General features: G+C 33.1%; 1 protein-coding gene across 6 annotated transcripts in view; it reads right to left on the minus strand.

Moving 5' to 3' along the window:
• Positions 1-20,368, minus strand: part of LOC117684045 (uncharacterized) — a 365,862-nt gene extending 345,494 nt beyond the window's left edge. For all 6 annotated transcript variants that reach the window (XR_010710683.1, XM_066074718.1, XM_066074715.1 and 3 more), the window contains exons 1-2: positions 20,187-20,368; positions 19,820-19,939 (exon numbers count right to left, since the gene is read on the minus strand). The gene's annotated coding sequence lies outside the window, so the exon portion shown is untranslated. The remainder of the gene's footprint in view (positions 1-19,819; positions 19,940-20,186) is intronic.
• Between the last annotated feature and the right edge of the window lie 2,271 nt (positions 20,369-22,639).

Genomic DNA, 22,639 nt, shown 5'->3' on the forward strand with positions numbered 1-22,639 from the left:
ATAAATTGGATAAAGATTCTCAACAAAGATTTTAAGGCTTCTGTATTACAATGTGGCTTCCTGTCAGAACAGTTCAAAATCCAAAGAGGATGTAGACAGGGTGACCCAGTAGCTCCTTACTTATTTTTGATATGTGCAGAAATTTTATCTATTCTCATAAAACAAAACTTTGATATTAGAGGTATAATTGTTAATGGCAATGAACATAAGATTTCTCAGTATGCAGATGATACTTCACTCATCTTAGATGGTTCACCAATGTCACTTTTCGCAGCTCTTGATACTTTAGAATTTTTTTCACACATTTCAGGTTTGAAGATAAACAGCTCTAAAACAAAAATTGTATGGATAGGTTCTAAAAAATTTTCTAATGAAGTTTTTCACCATTCACGTTGGAAACTTGATTGGGGCTCCACTTCTTTTAATTTACTTGGAATAGAATTTTCTGTCGACTTAGATAAAATGACATCATTAAATTATAATAAACAACTGCCAAAAGTTTTTTCTCTAATTCAACAATGGAGGAGGAGAATTCTAACTCCCATTGGGCGCATCACGGTTGTAAAAAGTTTGATTATTCCAAAACTTAACCACCTGTTTATTTCACTTCCAAATCCAATACAAGATGTCATTCTATCTCTTAGTAAGAGCCTGTTCGAATTCATTTGGAATTCAAAGTGTGATAAAGTTAAGAGAGAAATTGTTACTCTCGATTACCTAAAGGGTGGTTTAAAAATGGTTAACATTTCTAATTTCATGGCATCTCTTAAATGTTCATGGATTAAGAAATTAACTCAAGGCTACAAACCATGGATGGACTTTTTTTTATCAATAAATGGTAATGATTTTGCAAAAAAACTTATTGATTTTGGTGATGATTTTCTATCATGCATGGTTGTTCAAAGAAACAATATTTTTTGGCAAGATGTTTTTAATTCTTGGCTATACTATACTAAGAAAATGATTAAAAGCTCATTAAATACCAAGAATGTTTTCAATATTCCTGTGTGGTACAACCCAAATATAAAAATTGCATGTAAATATGTATTTATCAAAGATTGGTATATGAAAGGGGTTAAAATCATTGGAGATTTTATGAATGAAAATGGAAACATATTGTCAAGAATAGATTTTACTGAAAGATTCCATTTTTCATATATACCTCCAATGTTATATAATAGTGTTATATGTGCAATATCAAAATACTTGACATATTTGTCTATTGATAAGTCTACTTTGAAGAGAGACTGCACTACATTTATGCCATTTTATTATGAGTCTATTTTTTTGAAAGAAAAAGTAACAAAGCATATATACATATGTTTAACCTTAAATGATTGTGTACCTACAGCTATCAGCAAATGGAATGCTGAGCTATGTGATATTTTGCCAAATGATCTCTGTGTACATGATGTGTTTAAAATATGTTTTAGAACTACCAATGATTCAACTATTAATTGGTTACAATATAGAATTCTCCATAGAATTCTTCCTGTTAAATATTATCTTAAGAAAATCAGAATTACTACCTCTGACTGCTGTACGTTCTGTAATGATATGCCTGAAACTATAAAACATGTTTTTGCAACTTGCAAGAAAATCCAGCCTCTATGGAATGCACTTAGTATACTTATATACGAGAAATGCAACAAAAATGTTAATTTTGATGTTTGTAATGTATTATTTGGTGTTTATCCCCTTGTTTGGGAGAACAGAATTCTAAACTTTGTAATCCTATATACAAAACATTATATATTTTTATGTTTAAAACAAAGTAAGACGCCACATTTTTTAGGGCTTTTACACTATTTAAATCAAAGATACAAGACTGAAAAGTATATTTATATTCAGAAATCAGAAATTGACGAATTTGAAAAAGCATGGTCTCCTTGGATTGATTTTATTAATCATCTGGCAGTTTAGAATTAACATGTGTACAATAATGCATCAATTTAATATTTTTATGTTTTTTGTTTTTTGTTTCTTTCTTTGGTTTGTTTGTCTGGTTTTTTTCACATGGATTGCAGTTTTACTGCATAGGCATAACTATCACAAGCAACTACCCTACTCTTTATTTTATATTACAATATGGGATGAAAATGTGAGTATGTGAGAAGTGAGAGAGTAAATGTTTCATAAAATGATTTATATATTTAACCTTTGTTTACAATAAAAAAAAAAAAAAAAAAAAAAAAAAAAAAAAATACTGGGCCAACCGTGAGCTTATTCTCTTGTTGTTGGACCCAGCCTCATAAAACATCCAACAAGCCAACACGCGTTTTAGTTTTCAGACTTTTATATAGACTTTACATGAAATTAACTTTTACGTGAGTTTGGTATACATCAGCACCGAAGGTCTGATTCCAACTGACTATATTTTACAATTCAGAATAATATATAATGAACAATGGAATAACACAATGAAGGATTAACATAATAAGTACAGATGTAAGTAAATCAATTATCAAACAGCTATTGAGTAACTCGGGACATTTTAGCAGCATGTACATAAAAGGATTAATAAGATGAAAGAAGCTCAAGTGTCAATAAACATAAACAGAAGTCAATTAAAAGATTAGCTGTCCATCACTGATTGTGCCTCAGGTGGGATTAATGCTGCGCGGAATTTATAACGTTTATAAAACAGTTGTCGAAATAGATGAAAAGTTTTTGTAGCAATTAACACGAAGTCCGAAAAAGTTCATTTACACAATATTTAAAAATAGTCCGAAAGATTGAATTTCACATCGTGACATATAAATAGACTATATATGCGATGAATCGTATAATCTTAAAAAAGGGTTTCTTTTCCCTAGCCCGTTTTTCTAATTTACAAATAATACACACAAATAGAGAGCATTGATAGAAAGATAAAGAGGGTACGGAGATATAATAAACGTGTGTAATCAATCAATCTGTTTGAATACATGGTACTGAGAAGGGGTTCGATGAAACATATCACCGATATTATTTCTATTACACTTTGATAAAGTATGAATTAATTAAATAAATTGGCCTATTTTTTGTCAAAACCAAGTGGCATGCACTGAACAATAATTAATTTTTAAGAAGGGGGGGGGGGTGTATTTGTTTGCCGGGTTTGGGTAGGTTGGAGGTCGATTAAGGGGGAGGGGGAGAAAACTCCAGGGTGCTGATTCCGTGCTTTGATTGTTTTAAAATATGAGGATTTTTTTAAAGTAAAATAAAAATAGGGGGCTCGCTTTCACTGAGACTGAAACGCCATATTTCTTGATCTGTTTTAATTTCATTAAAATAGGCTACCTGCATTATACGTAAAATAAAACCCAGATATTATTGGTATTTGTAAGCGGAGTATGATATACACATGTACCTTAATCAACTGTCGACCTAGATAGTGGTCACTCTTTGAGCTGTGGAGGTTCGGTATCGTGCCAGCGCCGACCTTGATAACACCTTTGCTTTCGATATACTTATTTATATATCATTGTAGTATCATATCATTGAATGCATGTTGTAAGTCATTTATAAGCATATACCAGATTCACGCCATTATTTATAGACCTATATTCTGGTCACCCGGGATCCCTGTCTTTGAGCATTTTGAGGGGTGGGGGTGTCTTTATCGTGCCAGCGCCTACATGTAGCATGACACGAAATACTCTTCTACCAACAAAGCTCATAGGCACTTAGCATTGAGGGGGTGGGACTTTTTTGCGCAGCAAATACTTTTCTGTAATGTACAAACAAAAAATTGTATTAACATTCAGTTGGCACCCCCACTTTTATGGGACCATGTAAAAAATTGAATTAAAAATAAGGAAAGAATCAGTGAAATTGAAGTAAAGGTAGCACCCCCCCCCCCCCCCCCCCCCCCACGGATTAGGATTTTGAGGATTTTGAAAATAACCTTTTTCTAATTTTTCGCTTGTCAAGATTTTTTGGATGATCGATTCTGCCTTCCCCCCCCCCCCTCCCCACATTAAAAAACGATTCATAAGAGACTAAGATATGTTACAGTGTTTTAGAATTGTTTGTAGATCTGTCCCCCTTCTTCACTCTTGGTGTGTCACTGTATATACTACATGTAGTATAGACCATTCTGGCTTTAGTCAAGGAAGACCGTGTCCGACATCTTTTGGTGTGTCACTGTATATACTACATGTAGTTGTAGCTATTCATCTACATGTAGACTGCGATGTCATGACTCCGTGTAAAAAGGGAGATAACTCAAACTATTAACCTTTTTAGTTAGATAAACCTAACGCGCCTCTCTCTCTCTCTCTCTCTCTCTCTCTCTCTCTCTCTCTCTCTCTCTTAAATATCCCCTTTCTCTTTAATTCTTTCTCTATCTCTCTCTCTCATTCAAAACGTGTACTCTTCCTCTCTTTGTATGTCTATCACTGACGTAGTTCCTTAATTATCAACCTCAACATGTTTGCGTATAGTGAAACAACCAGCGGATGCTGAAGAATAGTACTACATGTATATATATATACTTCGATATAATATTGATAGGGTTTTGTTTATAAAAAATATTTTGCGACATTTTTCTAAATAGTAAGTGCAGGTTTGTAGCTCCCGGTTTAAAAAAAAAATGAATAGACGACCTTGGAGCTACAGTGCCTCCCATAGTAAAAAACGGTGCATACAGATCTGTCGAACAAGAAATTTGCACGACTAAAGACCGATAACTCCATTACTACTGCTTTGTGACGTTTGTCGATTCTAAAAAAAGCTATTGTTCAATGTTTTTACCTGGTATTTTTGTTTAATCCACAACCGGGGGGGGGGGGGGGGGGGGGGGGGGGGGTATCTGATGAACATATAAAATGAAATATGAATTTCCCATTTTTTTTCATTTGTTACTTCACCGGCATCCTCAACATGCGAATCACAATTATTCGAATCATTCTATCACAGGTACGTGCTATATAATTATTTATTGATTATTTGTACATGTAGTTCCAGACATAACTTTGAGTCTATCAAAGATGGCTGTCCCCCCCCCCCCCCTTTTGATCCATATGTGTCCTTAACATCTACCGACCATTTTTACCGAATGGTAAATCTCAGGTGATAACGGGGCTTAATTGTTACAGGTGTGAGTGAGTGGACGTTCACCGGTGTGGACGTGTTTTCGAGGCGCTCCGTGTTACCTGTGTTTTACCTTGATGGGGTGTATATATTTCTTCGTATTATGTACCTTTATATAAGGTGCTATAGTCTTCACGAAGTTTTGTGGACAGTTTTTATTCCTTAGCCATGGAAAAAAGCAAATCACAAAAACAATCATCAAAAAAGAGGAAAAAATGCAGGGAGAGCTCGGACCAGAGTAGTAGTCAGAGTAGTGACCATGAACCATCCGTGGTAAGTCAGTTATTGAATAGAGCTAACAGTGTATTGTATGAGGATACTCCCGTTTTTAGGGATAATCTACCAGTAACTTCCACCCCGCTAAACAAATCTGTAGGCCTAAGTGTCGATGAAAAACTGGATTATATCATGAAAAAATTACAACTGCTAGATGGTATTGCGGAATCTATAAATAAACTGGATGGGCGGGTCACCCACCGATATGGGGTAACCATTCAGCGTAGGAATGTGCAGTGAGTGAATTGTCGTTTATATCTTGGAATATATGTCGGTTGCTCCGTGATAAAATAGACTTTCCCGAATTCCATTCAATTATAAATGGATACGACATAATTTTCCTTAGTGAATGCTGGCTTGCTCCTGGAGATGTTGTAGACATAGATGGCTATGAAAAGTGTATTTTTCCAAGAAAATCAATTAAAGGTGGGGGTATTGTTATCTATTGTAAACCACACCTATCTCCATATATTAGTATTGTTGAAAATATATACGACAGCATACTATGGTGTAAAATTTTAACAAATGCTGAAAACAAAAATATCTACATTGCTATGTGTTATTTACCTCCTGAAAACAGTGTTTTTTATGAACATTTTAATATTGATACCTGTATATTCCAATTATTAGAGGAGTCAATAAGTTAATATAAAAATATGGGTTCTGTATATGTTACAGGAGATTTAAATGCAAGAACGGGTATCAGAAACGATTACATAACTGATGATTTTTTAGCTCACCGAGACGAAGTCAAGGAGAGCTTATGCTATACCCTCGGCGTCGGCGTCGGCGTCGGCGTCCGGACCTGGTTAAAGTTTTTGTTGCAGGTCCTGTATCTAAGCTATTACTTGTCCTATCTTCACCAAACTTGCATGGATGATGCATCTGGACCTACTTATGGACTTGAAAGACTTGGATGCTGAATCTGGGTCCTAAATTTCAGATGCTGGAGGAGGTTAAGGTTGTTGGACCAGGTTAAAGTTTTTGTTGCAGGTGCCCTTTGATAGCAGTATCTTAGTTACTGCTGGTCTGTACTTCACCAAACTTGCATGGATGGTGTGCCTTATGATACTGATGCACCAGACAGGCTTGAGTGCTGAATCTGAGCTATAGGTATCGGATGCTGGAGGAGGTTAAGGTTGTTGGAGCAGGTTAAAGTTTTTGTTGCGGGTGTCCATTGATAGCAATATTTAAGTTACTACTGGTCCTAACTTCACCAAACTTGCATGGATGATGCGTCTTATGATACTGATGCACCTGACAAGCTTGAATGCTGAATCTGAGCGATAGGTTTCGGATGCTGGAAGAGGTTAAGGTTTTTAGAGCTGGTTAAAGTTTTTGTTGCAGGTGCCCTCTGATGATTAATCTTAGTTACTACTGGTCCTAACTTCACCAAACTTGTATGGATGGTGCGTCTTATGATACTGATGCACCTGACAAGCTTGAATGCTGAATCTGAGCAATAAGTTTCGGATGCTGGAGGAGGTTAAGGTTTTTAGAGCTGGTTAAGTTTTTGTTGCAGGTGCCCTCTGATGATTATATCTTAGTTACTACTGGTCCTAACTTCACCAAACTTGTATGGATGGTGCGTCTTATGATACTGATGCACCTGACAAGCTTGAATGCTGAATCTAAGCACAAGGTTTCGGATGCTGGAGGAGGTTAAGGTTTTAAGAGCTGGTTAGATAAAGTTTTTGAAACAGGTGCCCTCTGATGATGATATCTTAGTTATTACTTGTCCTTACTTCACCAGACTTCCATGGATGGTGTGTCTTATGATACTGATGCACCTGACAGGCTTGAATGCATAGTCTGGTTTCGGATGCTGGATAAAGTTAAGTTTTTAGGAACAGGTCACATGTTTAATAGATGATAGTACTATTTCAAACTTGCATAGTTGATTTAACTGTAATATGAATGAATCGCAGAGGTAGCTTCAGATGCAGAGCTTGATCTCCATTATCAAGGATGCTAAAAAATAAATCTTAGTTATTACTGGTCCTAACTTCACCAAACTTGAATGGATGGTGTGTCTTATGATACAGATGCACCTGACAGGCATGGATGCTGAATCTGAGCCATAGGTTGCGGATGCTGGAGGAAGTTAAGGTTTTAATTGCTAGTGCCCTCTGATGATGATATCTTAGTTATTACTGGTCCAAACTTCACCAAAATTGCATGGATGATGCGTCTTATGATACAAATGCAGCTGATGGGCTTGAATGCTGAATCTGAGCCATAGGTTTCGGATGCTGGATGAGGTTAAGTTATTGGAACAGGTCACATGTTTTATAGATGATAGCTTGCATAGTTGATTTAACTTTATTATAAATTAAATGCAGAGGTTGCTTCAGAAGCAGAGCCTGATCTCCATTATCAAGGATGCTAAAGAAATCTCCTACCTCACTCAAACCAGCTCGATAGATAGATGTGTTTGTTGATAAATGATATAACATGATTCCTATGATAAAGTATTGTATGATATGAAACAATATTGTTTGATATGATACAATATGATATCATATGTTATATTATAAAAAGTTATACGATACGATATGATATTGTATCAATTTTTTTGATATTTTATGATATGATTATGTATTATGATATTGTTATGTATAGTATTGTATATTATGATACAATATTGTATAATATTATATTGTATTTTTAATTTATTATTTTATCACATGATACAATTACATAAGATATTGCAAAATATTATATTGTATCCTATGATACAATATTGTATATTCTATAATATTGTATCATACAATATTGTATAATATGATATTGGTTTCAGTAATATAGAATTATATCACATGAAATTGTATTATATGATATTGTAATATTATATAATATTGTATCATACGATATTGTATGATATGATATTGGTTTATATGATATATTATCATATCACATGAAATTGTATTATATGATATTGTAATATATTTTATTGTGTCATATGATGCAATATGTATAATATAATAATGTATTTTATAATATTTTACCATATCACATAATATTGTATCATTTGATAAGATACAACGTTGGAATCAAATTATATTGTATTATATGATATAATATCATATAATGTATCAAATATGTTTCAGTGTCATTCAATACAATATCATTCTATATTATACAATATAATATCATGTTTCAGTGTTATGATGTATTATGTAATATGATATTGTAATATGATACTATATTGTATTATATTTTATGATATTGTATTATGTGATCAAATACAATAAGGTATAACACAATACAATGTCATATCATACGTTACAATATCAAATCTCATTATTGTTTATTACGGTATTTTATTTATTATATGATATATATTATATTAGAAATATGACATGATGCAATATTTAATTTTATATCATTGTATTGATTAACATATTAACATATGATTATCATAAACAAAATTTATCAGATGATATACGATATTTTGTCAAAACAGAATCCATGAATATCCAAGATCATAAAGTAAGATTTTCATATAAAATGATAAAGGTGGTCTTATGAAGGTGATGTCTCATAAGGGTGATGCTCCGTCTCGGTGAGCTTAGTAATCTATGATTACCTATGTTTGAAATATGTTGTATCTGATGGAAATCTACCATTTTTATAAGAAGACACCGAAGTTCTTTGTGAAAGAAAAAACCAAGATAAACACACCAATAATTATGGTAGAAAATTATTAGAATTATGTAAGTCATCAGGTCTACGAATTGTTAATTGTAGACATCCTGGGGATGTACCTGGTGACTATGCTTTTTTCTGTTCTAGAGGAAATAGTGTTATTGATTATCTGTTGACGGAAAGTTCATTGTTTTTTCACAGGGCGAAAAACCATCTTTAAGCAAGTCCTTAAAGGTGGCTTAAAGGTGACTTAAAGGAGCTTAAAGGCTATACAACCTTTAAGCCGCCTTTAAGTCACCTTTAAGCAAGTGCTTATAGGTCCTTAATGTCCAAACTTCTTTAAGCTACCTTTAAGCCACCTTTAAGCCACCTTTAAGCATCTTTAAGTGGCATTTACGCTCTCTTTACACTGCCTTTACACTGTCTTTAAGTGGCCTTTAAGTCAATATTGATCAAGCTGAACAATAAAAATATATATTAAATGCAATTTAAGCTCTTTTATAGAGATGGGAGGGGGTCATCCGAGTGATAACATAATTTCCGAGGAAGGGGGGGAGTGTTCCAGGCGGTTTTAATCGTCGCTCCATTAAACACAGATCGCTATCATCAGCACCGCTCTGATGGACACAGATTGCCGTTATAAAAATCTTTATAATTTTTTGGGGGTTTCAAAATTATTGTAGGTATGAGCGCAGTCTCTGTATCTTAATATGTGCATAAAACTAAATAAAGTATGTTTGTTTCCTATTATAAATTAATCGGTGAAAAAAATATCTCTCTCTCTCTCTCTCTCTCTCTCTCTCAGTTCATCCGGTTATTAAACAAAATAAAGATAATGAACCAAAAATGCATGATTTAATTTGTTAATCGGTTTAAGGTTTGTATTTTTTTTTCAATTTTCATTATTTCTAACTCTAGATCTGCTAGATACATGTTAAAGATGAAAAGACTCTCAACTGCCTTTGTTATATCGGGCAGGATATTACTGCTTTGTTTGTCTAGACATAGTTTTGTTCGTTTGTGTATATCTAATTAGAGTCTATTGTTTGTCCAACTTAAGAAAACCCCTGGAACTAACACAGAATATACAAGATATACACAGCAGTTGTGTCGTGTGCCCAGGTGCATGTTTGTGTATATCTAATTAAAGTCTATTGTTTTTCCAACTTAAGAAAACCCCTGGAACTAACACAGAATATACAAGATATACACAACAGGTGTGTCATGTGCCCAGGTGCACGTCAGGGTTTCTAAAGGCATTGAATCTTAGTATGTACGAGTATACGATAAGTCTAGTGAATAAAAGTTAATCTACATTTGTAATTCATTTTCAAAGTATTATTTCCTAGCTCTGGGTTTCAAAGATGTTACGTCTACAAATTAACGATACATGTATGTAAGAGTAAAATCTTGAGGCTAATTAATTAATGTACCGGTGATCATAAATAGGGGTTGATTATTTAAATATATGTATAAGGGTAAATATGTCAAATATACCCGGCCTGGCACATCATACAATTGTATGTACAAGTCATTTGCAATTGCCACATGCAGTAAATACGTCACCGGTAATTGGTAATTTTGTTTGTTATAGAATTGATAGTTTAAAAATCATGTACATGTACATACATGTAAATATTTAAACATATTGGAACGGCGCCGCGATCATGAAAATCGGGAAATTGCGGGAAATTGAACAAATACCCTAATAGTATCAATGCATTTAATAAAAGAAATGATTTCATTTTCTTTATTACATTTTTATAGCTATAAATTAGATGAACGTATATCTACTCGGTTTAAATTTATTAACTAAGAAAGCCTACTATAGTGAACCTAACGGTTTCCATTTAGGTATAATATATTTTTGTTCACTGAAGACCAAGTTCCGTATTTTATTCTAAATACATGCATGCATGTAATTTATAAATTAGATATAATTGATTGTTACAAATTGAATGGTTTGTCAAAATCTTTTCAAGTAAACACATTCAATACAGTGATTCAATATCCACTGATATATAGGATATAAAAACGCTCATTTATATGTAAGTTGCCGTGGCGCAGAGGATGTGTGGTGATGCTAGTAAATTAAGGGTCCCGGGTTCAATTCTCGCCGTGGGCGGTTTTTTTTGTGTTTTTTTTTTCATTTTTCTTTCTAGAACAAAAACCGTTTTAATACCTTTTCTTTCATAAAGTTAATACATTTTGTTGGAAATTAAGCACAATATTGAATTAAATTTTTTTTAATGGCTTAAAGGTGGCTTAAAGGTAGCTTAAAGGTGGCTTAAAGAAGTTTGGACATTAAGGACCTATAAGTTGTCCTTAAAGGTGGCTTAAAGGTGGCTTAAAGATAGTCTTTAAGCTGCCTTTAAGCCATCTTTACGCTTTCTTTAAGCTACCTTTAAGCAATACTTATAGCTTAAAGGTAGCTTAAAGGTGGCTTAAAGATCGTCTTTAAGCTACCTTTAAACACCTTTAAGCTATCTTTAAGGAGGACTTAAAGATGGTCATTCATCCTGTGTTTAGTATAGGCCATTTTTCTACTGGCATATTTAATATTTTTTCTGATCATTCACCAATTATTTTTACTATCAATGGTATTTGCCTAGAAACACAACTGCATAGAACGAGTGTATCTTCGGGTAGAACTAACAGCAAATCAGTAAAGTGGGTCGATGACAATGCGGAATTTATCTTGACTGAAATTACACGAAATCAAAATTTCCTACTCGGTGAATTAGATATTGGTTTAAAAAATTCTTCAGATCTCAATACTTGTATCAACAATATTTGCAGTATATTGAATGACTGTGTCTTACCTTACATGGATGTTAAAGTATCTAAAGCACAACATACCATACATAAATACAACGCATGTGGGAATATGAAACAGGACAAACCCTGGTTTGACGAAACTTGTAAAAAACTATTGAAAGAATACAAAGGGCTACTCCATACATACAATAATGACAAATCATATGAAAACAAATAAACACTTTAGTCGCCAAGAAAAAATTCCAAAAATACATGAAAAAATCAAAATATAAATACAAACGATATGAGGGGGACATGTTTGATTTTTGAGAAAACACAACCCAAAACACTTTTACAGTTTTTTCTCTAAAGGGAAAAGCAAGTCTGGAAAATGTAGCCCAACGAATGACGACTTCCAAGCATATTTTGAAAGACCTATTGAAAGTAACAGCGTTGACCACACAGAAAGTACATGTGACTTTGTGAATTATAATGCCGTATATGAAGAGTTAGATAAAGAAATTACCTATGATGAAATTAGTAAGGCTATTAAAAAACTAAAATGTAACAAAAGTTGTAGTGAGGACTACATTGTAAATGAGTTATTTATAAGATGGTATGATATTTTGATGCCTGTAATACATAAACTTTTTAACAAAATACTAATGTCAGGTTTATTCCCTGATCTGTTGACAAAAAGTTGTATTGTACCAGTACACAAAAAGGTGACATTGATGATGTAAACAACTACAGGGGTATCTCTATTGTCAGTTGTTTTGGAAAACTATTTACAAGTGTTTTAAATAATAGAATCCTTGAATGGGATAACAAATACGATATTTTGACTGATGCTCAGTTTGGGTTTCGACCAGGACTTAGTACAGTAGATGCTATATTTGTTTTACAATCACTTATTAACAAAACTCTATATAACTAAAAACGTCTATATTGTTGTTTTGTGGATTTTCAAAAGGCATTTGACTCTATTAACAGATGCAAGTTATGGGATAAAATATATAAAGTTGGTATAGGAGGGAAATTATTACAAGTTACACAATCACTGTATAATAATGTGAAGCCACGTGTCAAATATGGTGGTGTTTTAAGTGACTACTTTAGTAATGACATGGGTCTTATGCAAGGTGAAGTGTTATCACCACTACTTTTTGCTTTTTATGTTAACGATTTTGAGATAAACTTTATAAAAAACAATTGTCCATCCATTGAGCAACACATGATTGATATTTTCCTGCTAATGTTTGCAGATGACATGGTATTGATTGCTGAAACCCCTGCTGGGTTACAGAGTATGTTAAATACACTTAAGGAATATACTACTAGTATACAATGGGATCTGAATGTAAATGTGTCTAAAACCAAGGTTGTCATTTTTAGAAATGGTGGGAAAATATCAGATCTTGAAAGCTGGTCATACAATGAACAACAACTAGAAGTTGTGAATACTTTTAAGTATCTTGGTATGTTATTTAACTTCAATAGAAAATTTTTACAAACACAAAAATATGTAGCAGATCAAGGACGGAAAGCACTTTTTGCAATATCAAACACTATGAAAAATTATTCTTTTAATGTTGAAACTCAATGTTCTGTATTTGATACGTATGTACATAGTATTCTTTCATATGCCTCTGAAATTTGGGGTTTCCACAAAGCACCAGATATAGAAAAGGTACATCTCAATTTTTGTAAGAGAATTCTTGGGGTCAACAAAAAAACTACAAATAATTTAGTGTATTATGAACTGGGTAGATTTCCTTTGTATATTAGAAGAAAACTACGAATTTTCAAATACTGGTTAAAAATTAACAAGAATAGAATTCCTGGGTCCCCCGCCAGTCAAGCAGTATACTAGTGTCGAGTCTATCGACCAAGGCTGATTCATTATTGTGGTTAAAGTCCCATAACTGAGTCATTATTGTGGTTTAAGTCCCATAACTCCAACAAAAAGTATCGACCAATACTGATTTTCAAACTTAACCAAGGTATTAGTGATATAAACATTTGGTATAAATTTAAATCTGTCAAAATTTGTAGGCATGAGAGCGCTTACAGGGTAAATTTTTGGATAAAACGGAGTCATTATTGTGGTTTAAGTCCCATAACTCCAACAAAAAGTATCGACCAATGCTGATTTTCGAACTTGACCAAGGTAATAGTGGTATAAACATTTGGTATAAATTTAATGAAAATCCGTCAAAATTTGTAGGCATGAGAGCGCTTACAAAAAAGTGTGACGGTCGGACGCACGGACCCACGGACACACGGACGGACGCCCGGCATTTCTATGTCCCCGCTCCGCGTTGCGGCGGGGGACAAAAATACAAATAACATTATCTTGAAGGAGGCATACGAAATCATGCTTGTCAATAACGATAACTGGATGGTTTTCATACAAAGCGAGTTATCTTGCATGGGTCTAAACTATTTGTTTGACGAAACTTTTCAAAATCAATGTAAAACCTACAAGATAATTGAGTGTAGAATATTATATATTTATAAACAAAGTTTGATGTCATCTTTTTCGACATCTCCGAAGAGTAGGTTATATCAACACCTTGTGGATAATTTTTGTTTGCAAACTTATCTTAGGAGACCGATTAATTATACTTCAAAAAAATTTATAAGTATTTTTCGAACTTCATCACACTCTTTAAATATTGAAAAGGGTCGACACAACTAGGTGCCAAGAAATGAAAGATTTTGCAATCATTGTAATAACAAAGATTTAGAAGATGAGTTCCACTTTATACTCATATGTCCTTTTTACACTGAATTACGAAAGAAATATATAAAGAGTTTTATTACAAAAAACAAAGTGTTTTAAGCTAGCTAAACTTTTAAGTGTTAACAATACAAAGGAACTCAATAATTTAGGAAAATATTTATCTAGCGCTTCCAAAATGAGAGCGCAGCATTGTAATAATACTACAGTTTAAGCTACTTATACATTTATGTTGATATGTACATGATTATATTGTCTTAATATGTCCACTCACTTACTGCACATTTGTATATAATTTTATATGTATTATAATGAGTTGTACGTAAAGCTCAAGGATAATAAATTGAATAAATTGAATTGAAAAAATTGAAATACAGGTGTGAAAGCCCCCAGGACGTTATACCTGCAGTCATGAAAGCTATTACTCTCTGCATGTGCACCGAGTGCACATTTATACACTGAAATGAAAAAATTAAAATACTCAAAATGTATATTATTGAAAATATTACACTGTTCTCTATGTCTATATGAAGGGATTTTATACGGATATGAACCCAAGCAAACAGTTGAACTGTTCTTCAGCGAAGTTTGTGTTTTCCGAAATTTCATATGGGTCTAAACACAAGTGAATACATGCGTTACATTGATGCTACTAAAACAAGACGATAGGCCTGCAGGCTGTAACGATAACCTTGCTGGGTATTATAGCCCACACAAAAACCTGTCAGGAGTTTTATATAAACATTTAATTAAACTTTATTCTTGAATCAACAAATCTGGCAACAAGGACTATGTCACAAAGACTATGGCACTTTTGGTTTTGGTAAAATTAGTAGGTAACTAGAGTAAAGGTGAACGATTCTAATGATTATAAAACCACTCTTGCACCTGAACGCACCGAGCCAACGTGTCTTGGGTGTCATTAAATTTAATAATTTAAGAGGACATCTTATGGTCATCTAAATTAAATCAGTAATTTCAATTCAGTGTCAAAAAAGTTTAATTTTTTTTTAAATATTATATATAATTGTACAATGATCAATTTGTAATAGAAACTCGTATCATAAGGTTAAACAAAAGATAGAAGTCTTCATGATTGATTATATCTAATATGCCATCAGTTTTGATTTAGTTTCAGTAGAGGAGAAACTTGTAAATATTTTAAACTTTCTTCTATATGTTCATTTTGTCCCTACCTTAGAGTAAAATTTCCCCTAGGACAAGAGACTTTAAAGAATCTGGTTCACTTCCCTTAAAAATCGGCCTTCTTTCAAATGACCTAATTTTTTTTTATATTATTGACCTAAGGAGTCTCGGGGGGAAATGTTTCAAACATACAATTTCCTTTTTTTCACTGAAATGTCAACTTCTGAGTAACCTATGTGAAAAATGTTAAGTAAGTTGACCGGATAGTTTATCTGTTTGCCGCGCTCAAACTTTGGTCGTTTGTCCGAATCATCCTTGACATTGTATATAAGATATCGTAGGGAAAGGAGGGGGGTCATTTTCATTTTCATATGTTAAAAAATACAAACATACGATTTTTTTTTTAATTTTCAGCGATGGAAGAATAACGTATAAGTTAACTTTTTGTATAATTAAAACGAAATTGACCGGATAGTTTATATGCCATCCGCCCTCAAAGTTAGGTCCTATGAACGTGTCGTACCAACCATTTTACATATAGAAATGTATAAAATAAAAGGATGTTTACAAGTCAATCATTTTTGTTATAGATAAAGTATTACCTAATTTACACTTACACAGAACATAAAGGAATTGCTCATATTTTTTTTTATTTTGAAATTATAGCGAGCGAAGCGAGCACCACCAGAAACGCGTTTGTGAAAAAAAAATTCAAACCAGTTGCACATTCATTCAACGGATGATTTTGGCATCAGTTACTCAGACCAGTAATGCCCTGTTTTTATCGGACCAGCAGTTCCCTGTAAATATGGTTTCTACTTTCACGCTCTCACGAGAACAAGCAAGATAAAATCAACAAAAGACTATGTACATGCATTGTAAATATACTGCTGATACAACGTAATTCCATTACATAAGACTAACGGAGTTACCGTCATTTAATCGAGTGACGTCACAATAAATCTCTTACACATTAATCCGACATATTTTTTTGGGCGTCAATTAAGTTGACCCACAATGCAATTCCAAGCAGACCCACAATGCAATTCCAAGCATTGCAAATGGCGCTCTCATATTCTCGCGAGAATCAAAGTAAACTTTTGAGAAGCAGATAAAATGTGTAATTTCAGGAACATCATGCTTTTTAAGTAAATAAAACAGCATACTTCGCGTAGTTTTATTTCTCCGGATAGTTTTCAAAGAGCCAGACGGCACTTAACCGACGTAAACTTTGACGTCACAATAAGGGGAATTACTTTAACTCTAACAAGTTATTGTAAATCTGCTGAAATATTACCAAAATCTTCTCAAAATCCTGCAAAGCTAACTAATGGGGACATTTCTTCAAAGATACTTGTAGGAAACAGCTGTAACTTACACTTACACTTACACTTATTTGGATGAATGCTCACATTTATTTATTAACTATATTTACGGTAAATTCCAGGAACGTACACGTAGCACCGTCTTATAAAAAGGGGGGGGGGCAAAAATTCCTAACAAGCCAAAAAAAACAAGAAATGATTATTTTCGAAATCATCAAAATTATAATCCGGGATGAGGAATGGAGGGTGCGTAGTATACATTTAGCTCTTTAGCTCCTTAATTGTATCTTATTTTTTTTACTTCCATTTATTAATGTTTTTATGGGGGAGAAACTTCATGATCCTAACGTAATACGTAAATTAAAAAAAACTCTTTTAAACAGCGGTAGGGGGGGGGGGATATATAATTGAAATTTTTTTTAGAGTCCCGTAGAGGTGAAGAATGACGAAATTTAACACTTTTATAACTTTTTCTTAACAGTTTAAAAATTTTGTACCACAATTTAACATGATAGTTAGGAATGTATTTTTATTCTAGGCCTCGATTAGCAAAAATTGTAGTCGAGTGGTAGAAAACATGTAATTCACTCTAGTCATTATTACGATATCACTATACGGATAAAACGAATTATGGATAATATATAGGCCGAAATTGTAGGGCAAGTTACATGTAATCACCCGGGCAGATACTTTGGATGACATCTCAATTGGTTTAACATATTATGCAAAAAAATATGTGTACACACTTAACATAATTTACATTTCTATACCACGACAGATTGGTAAATAACCTTATATAATATTCTGTAATTATTTATGGTAACGTCTACATGATCGAATTAATGATGTATGGGTTAACCAGGGAAGTTGAATTCGGCGGATGGGGATGAGTTGACAGTCTTTTATCTAAAATTCTGATCTAAATTACTGATTTGGGACAATGATAACAATTATGTTGTGAAATTCGACCTTAAAAATTTAAAAAAGAAATACGACGCACTATACACCCACTACCTGGTTTGAAATTTCTTACAGCCAGCAAGGAATTTAGACCAGGTACATGTGCATATATATAGTATTTTTAAACGCCTGTTATGTGTTTTTTAACATGAATAAGAAAAAAAAAATGCATTTGGCAAAAAGCATAATACAATTTAATCTATATGTTTTACAGTCATTCCTCCAAGCGGTAATAAGCCAAACAAATATGAAATTCCTACCTGTGCTCAAGATATGGGGTTTGACAGACAGACAGACAAATAGTCATACACTGAGCAAAGTGATACAGGTTTATATAAAATTCCAATGATTTTTACTCTTTTCTTTAATCACCCTACATACCAGGGGCCAATATTAAAGAAGGTTCAAGTTTAGATATATTTTGAAGTGTCCCGTGCATTTACACACGTTAAACATACACACAATGCACATAAAGATCATGATTTAACATGATGCAATACAATAAAATATCAAAACTTCATAACATTTTGTCTTTTCATTATAGTTTCCTTTATGAATACATATTGGGTTTATACATATAGCTATTAAAAACATGCCTTGTATAAACTGTTCTAACAGCAATGCACCGGTAAACACAGATATATACCAGTATACATGTACTTCTAGTTTAAGGCTGTTAAATAACTTGTAACCTTAAAAAAATATTTATTAGACCATGAATATGTGTATATTTTCTATCAAATCCCACAGTTTGTATAGAAGCAGTTCCACATATTGGTTTCCTGAACTCAGTACGCCAAGTAAATTTTATTAATAGTAACAGGTACTTTCCATAGAACAAGGTAGTATGACAAACACTGCATGTGAAGTGCCTATATACCTCGAATACTGGACAAGTTTATAAAATATATGAACATCGATCAGTAATTGAGTAAAGTAAACTCTATGGATTCGAACACATCGATCGTCACTATGTTGTTTTCACACCGAAAGGGAAGCGACTCATTATTTTGTATTTTTATGAAATTAACATAGTGTTTAGAATTTTACCATCGTGACTTTTGGCAGGAGAGTCGCGCCTATACAGTCTTTATTTTTTATTTTATTTTGTTAAATGTGTACGTTGTATTACGTATATGTTAGCCCTGACTTTTTATCTCAGAGTTTAAAGGGTTCATACTTCTAAAATAATTATGATCTAGTATATTAAATAAGAATGCATGCATAGAATCAGGCACTCGGCGAATTCTACTATTTGCGCACACATTACGCTTCGCCCTACTTTGTTAACTATGCAGTGACCGCTTTGTGTAAATTAATTTCATATTTTGATGCATTTTTCTTCAGATTATTACTTTTATACAGTTACATAATTATCTAATCATATATTATATACTGTACAGTCACATAGCTATTCAATCATACTTATGCTTAAAATTTTTTAATCGGGAAGTACTCTAGCCTCGCCTACTGTGAAAGTTACATGTTGTAGTTTCGGCATAACATTAACTTATTTCATAATACTGACAGTTCATATCACATGCTGATCATTTATTTACAATTACAGCGCCGCGCCGTTGAACTTGCGTGTGCATATGGCATATGGCATGGAATCCCGATCCCGATTCAGAGAAACGTGTGCACTAGCCTGGTTCCCGGTGCTACCCATTACGCACAGGAACCAGACTAGCTCATGCGTAGGCTGAATTTTCCCCATAGCATCCGGTTTAACCTCGCTTAATTATTTTCTGCATGGACCTCAGGGTTTAACCTCGCTTAATTATTTTCTGCATGGACCTCAGGGTCCACGCAAAAAAGGAAATGTGTTAAGAGGCATAAACATCTAGTATTCTTCTGTCTACATGATCTATATTTTGGATTGACTTACTGAATTATTCCTGGTGTCGTTTGATTGAATCTATAGTCCACGCCCTTATTCTCGGAAGCTATCAATGCTGGTTACTTCCCTTGACACCTGATTCTAGAGATGATACTAGAACTCTTCTGTCTGTAATGAATAAAAAGAGAAATTGCAATATGGAAACATCAACAGCTTGTGTCAACAAATAACAGTCTTGTTTTACATACATGTATTCAAATCGCTATTCCTATATCATCACATTTATTTACCATCTACCTCCCCCACCATGCATTTATGATAATGCACATACGGTGTTCAAAGTTCACATTTTCATTGTTAAAAACACGAAGTTTTTTAATGAGATCGAATGTTGATATAATAACCAACGCCTTACCTTTACATTATAGCTAAACGAACTGTGTGTCCTTGATGTTAGCATATTTAAATGTCCGGCCGCCAATAATCCATATAATACCTGCAGTCAGGTGTACCCGAATTTATGCAGAGTTTGTCGGGCTGACATCTTACACCCGACAATAGAGGTGTCACCTGATTGGTTGGTTTGCTGTAGAGTTACACCCTAAAATGTTGAAAGAAATTTCTGGAAACGTGTATTTGTCATAAAATGAATGTTAAGTTGTAACATATGACACGAATGAAAAAAATAAGAAATTTTAGTTTTACACTATGCATGGTGGTTATTTGTATAACAACAATACATACTATATAAACATTAATGTGAACACTGGTGACGATTAGTAAGACGATACAGTATAACGTTTACCATTTCATGGATTGATCTGAGTATATTTTACTTTTGATTTGAAGTCCACGGTTAACAGTCTTACAATTTTTTCTTTTGAATGATAAGATGTAAAAATACCCCCCTTTGCCATTCAGTCAATTGAAAAGTGACTGATAGGTAACTGAAATGTGACTGAATGGCATATTTGTGCCATTCAGTCACCTCTCCAGATCATTCAGTTATCATTGAGTTAACTGAATGGCAGATATTCAACCTGTCATGTCCTCTGGTGTCATCGTAGGTTAACAACATGTTCAAACTCTCTCTCTCTCTCTCTCTCTCTCTCTCTCTCTCTCTCTCTCTCTCTCTCTCTCTCTCTCTCTCTCTCTCTCTCTCTCTCTCTCTCTCTCTCTCTCTCTTTGTCTCTCCACGCCTGCCTGGTGTATTGTGTAATGAAACTTTTAAATTACAAAACATTTAAACTGTTTATCTCACTGTGAATCTCTCTATCTCTTTATTTATCTATCTATCTATCTATCTATCTATCTATCTATCTATCTATCTATCTATCTATCTATCTCTCTCTCTCTCTCTCTCTATCTATCTATCTATCTATCTATCTATCTATCTATCTATCTATCTATCTATCTATCTATCTATCTATCTATCTATCTATCTATCTATCTATCTCTTTCTCTATCTATCTATCTATCTATCTATCTATCTATCTATCTATCTATCTATCTATCTATCTATCTATCTATCTATCTATCTATCTATCTATCTATCTATCTATCTATCTATCTATCTAACTAACTATCTATCTATCTATCTATCTATCTATCTATCTATCTATCTATCTCTCTCTCCCTCTCTCTCTCTCTATCTATCTATCTATCTATCTATCTATCTATCTATCTATCTATCTATCTATCTATCTATCTATCTATCTTTATCCGCCTGTCTGTCCTTATTCTTTGGTCTCTCTATTGTCTGTTTTTCTTTCCATTCCAATGAGCATGTTCTTTAAAAAGGTACCACTGTAAACCTTACAATGATATCAATTATAAACACACACACAAGAGGACACGGATCTTTGTAATGCATATTTTTTTACTCAATGTTTTGCTGTTTTTTTTTAATTAGGTTACTTTGCAATTGTTTGATTTAGGTTAAATTGTTGATTTTGTCGCAGTAATGGGTATAAAGTATAAGCGTTGATTTACCGATTTTAATATTATACCACCATGTTTTACTTGATATGTTCAAATGAATGTTTAACAGTTTAACGATGTCTGTATTGATGTCTCTGATTGATCATAGTAGTGTATGATAATTTAATCGTTTTTTTTAAATGGAACAGCATGGATCCCAAATGATAACATAAGGAGGATTTCAACCAAATGTAGATACTGATCATAGTAGTGTATGGTACTTTAATAATTTTTTTTAAATTCAGTTTAAAAGTTGATGTTTCAAGCAGCAAAATACATTACGCATAAGAGATTAGTTACCAAAGCTTATACTATACCATCACGTCTAACTTGATATCTTCTCATAAATAATTTATAAACTCAATCGAAACCACACTTAAATGGATAATAATTTAATGGTGAAAATATAACTTTTAAATACTTGAGAACTTGTTTCATATATTTAAGCATGCGAATGATTTTAACACACTTTCTACATAGAACATGTTGTAATGTAAAACCTTTGAAACCCCTGACTGAGGGCTAACTATTATTCTACGGGTATTGTTATTCTTCTGATGAATTTGGAGGCCATGAACGTTGCTAGAATTTGTTGAAGCATTACAATTTTTAGTATATGATTATATATATATATATATTCAATTACATGCAGTTTTAGTCTATAAAACTGTGTTCTTGAAGATCTTTATTCCAATTGTTTATAGTATTTTACAAAGCTGAATTGTTTACTCCATTATGATTAACAGTTTTTTGTTTTCTGTAAAAGAACCATCATACAATTCTCTCTCTCTCGCTCTCTCTTTCTCTCTCTCTCTCCATTTTTTTTACGTTCTACATTATTTATAAAAACAACCGCACATTTTTGACATTTTAAAAAAAGAAATCACG

The sequence above is a fragment of the Magallana gigas genome, chromosome 1 (genome assembly GCF_963853765.1).
Source record: "Magallana gigas chromosome 1, xbMagGiga1.1, whole genome shotgun sequence".
Taxonomy (NCBI): Eukaryota; Metazoa; Mollusca; class Bivalvia; order Ostreida; family Ostreidae; genus Magallana; species Magallana gigas.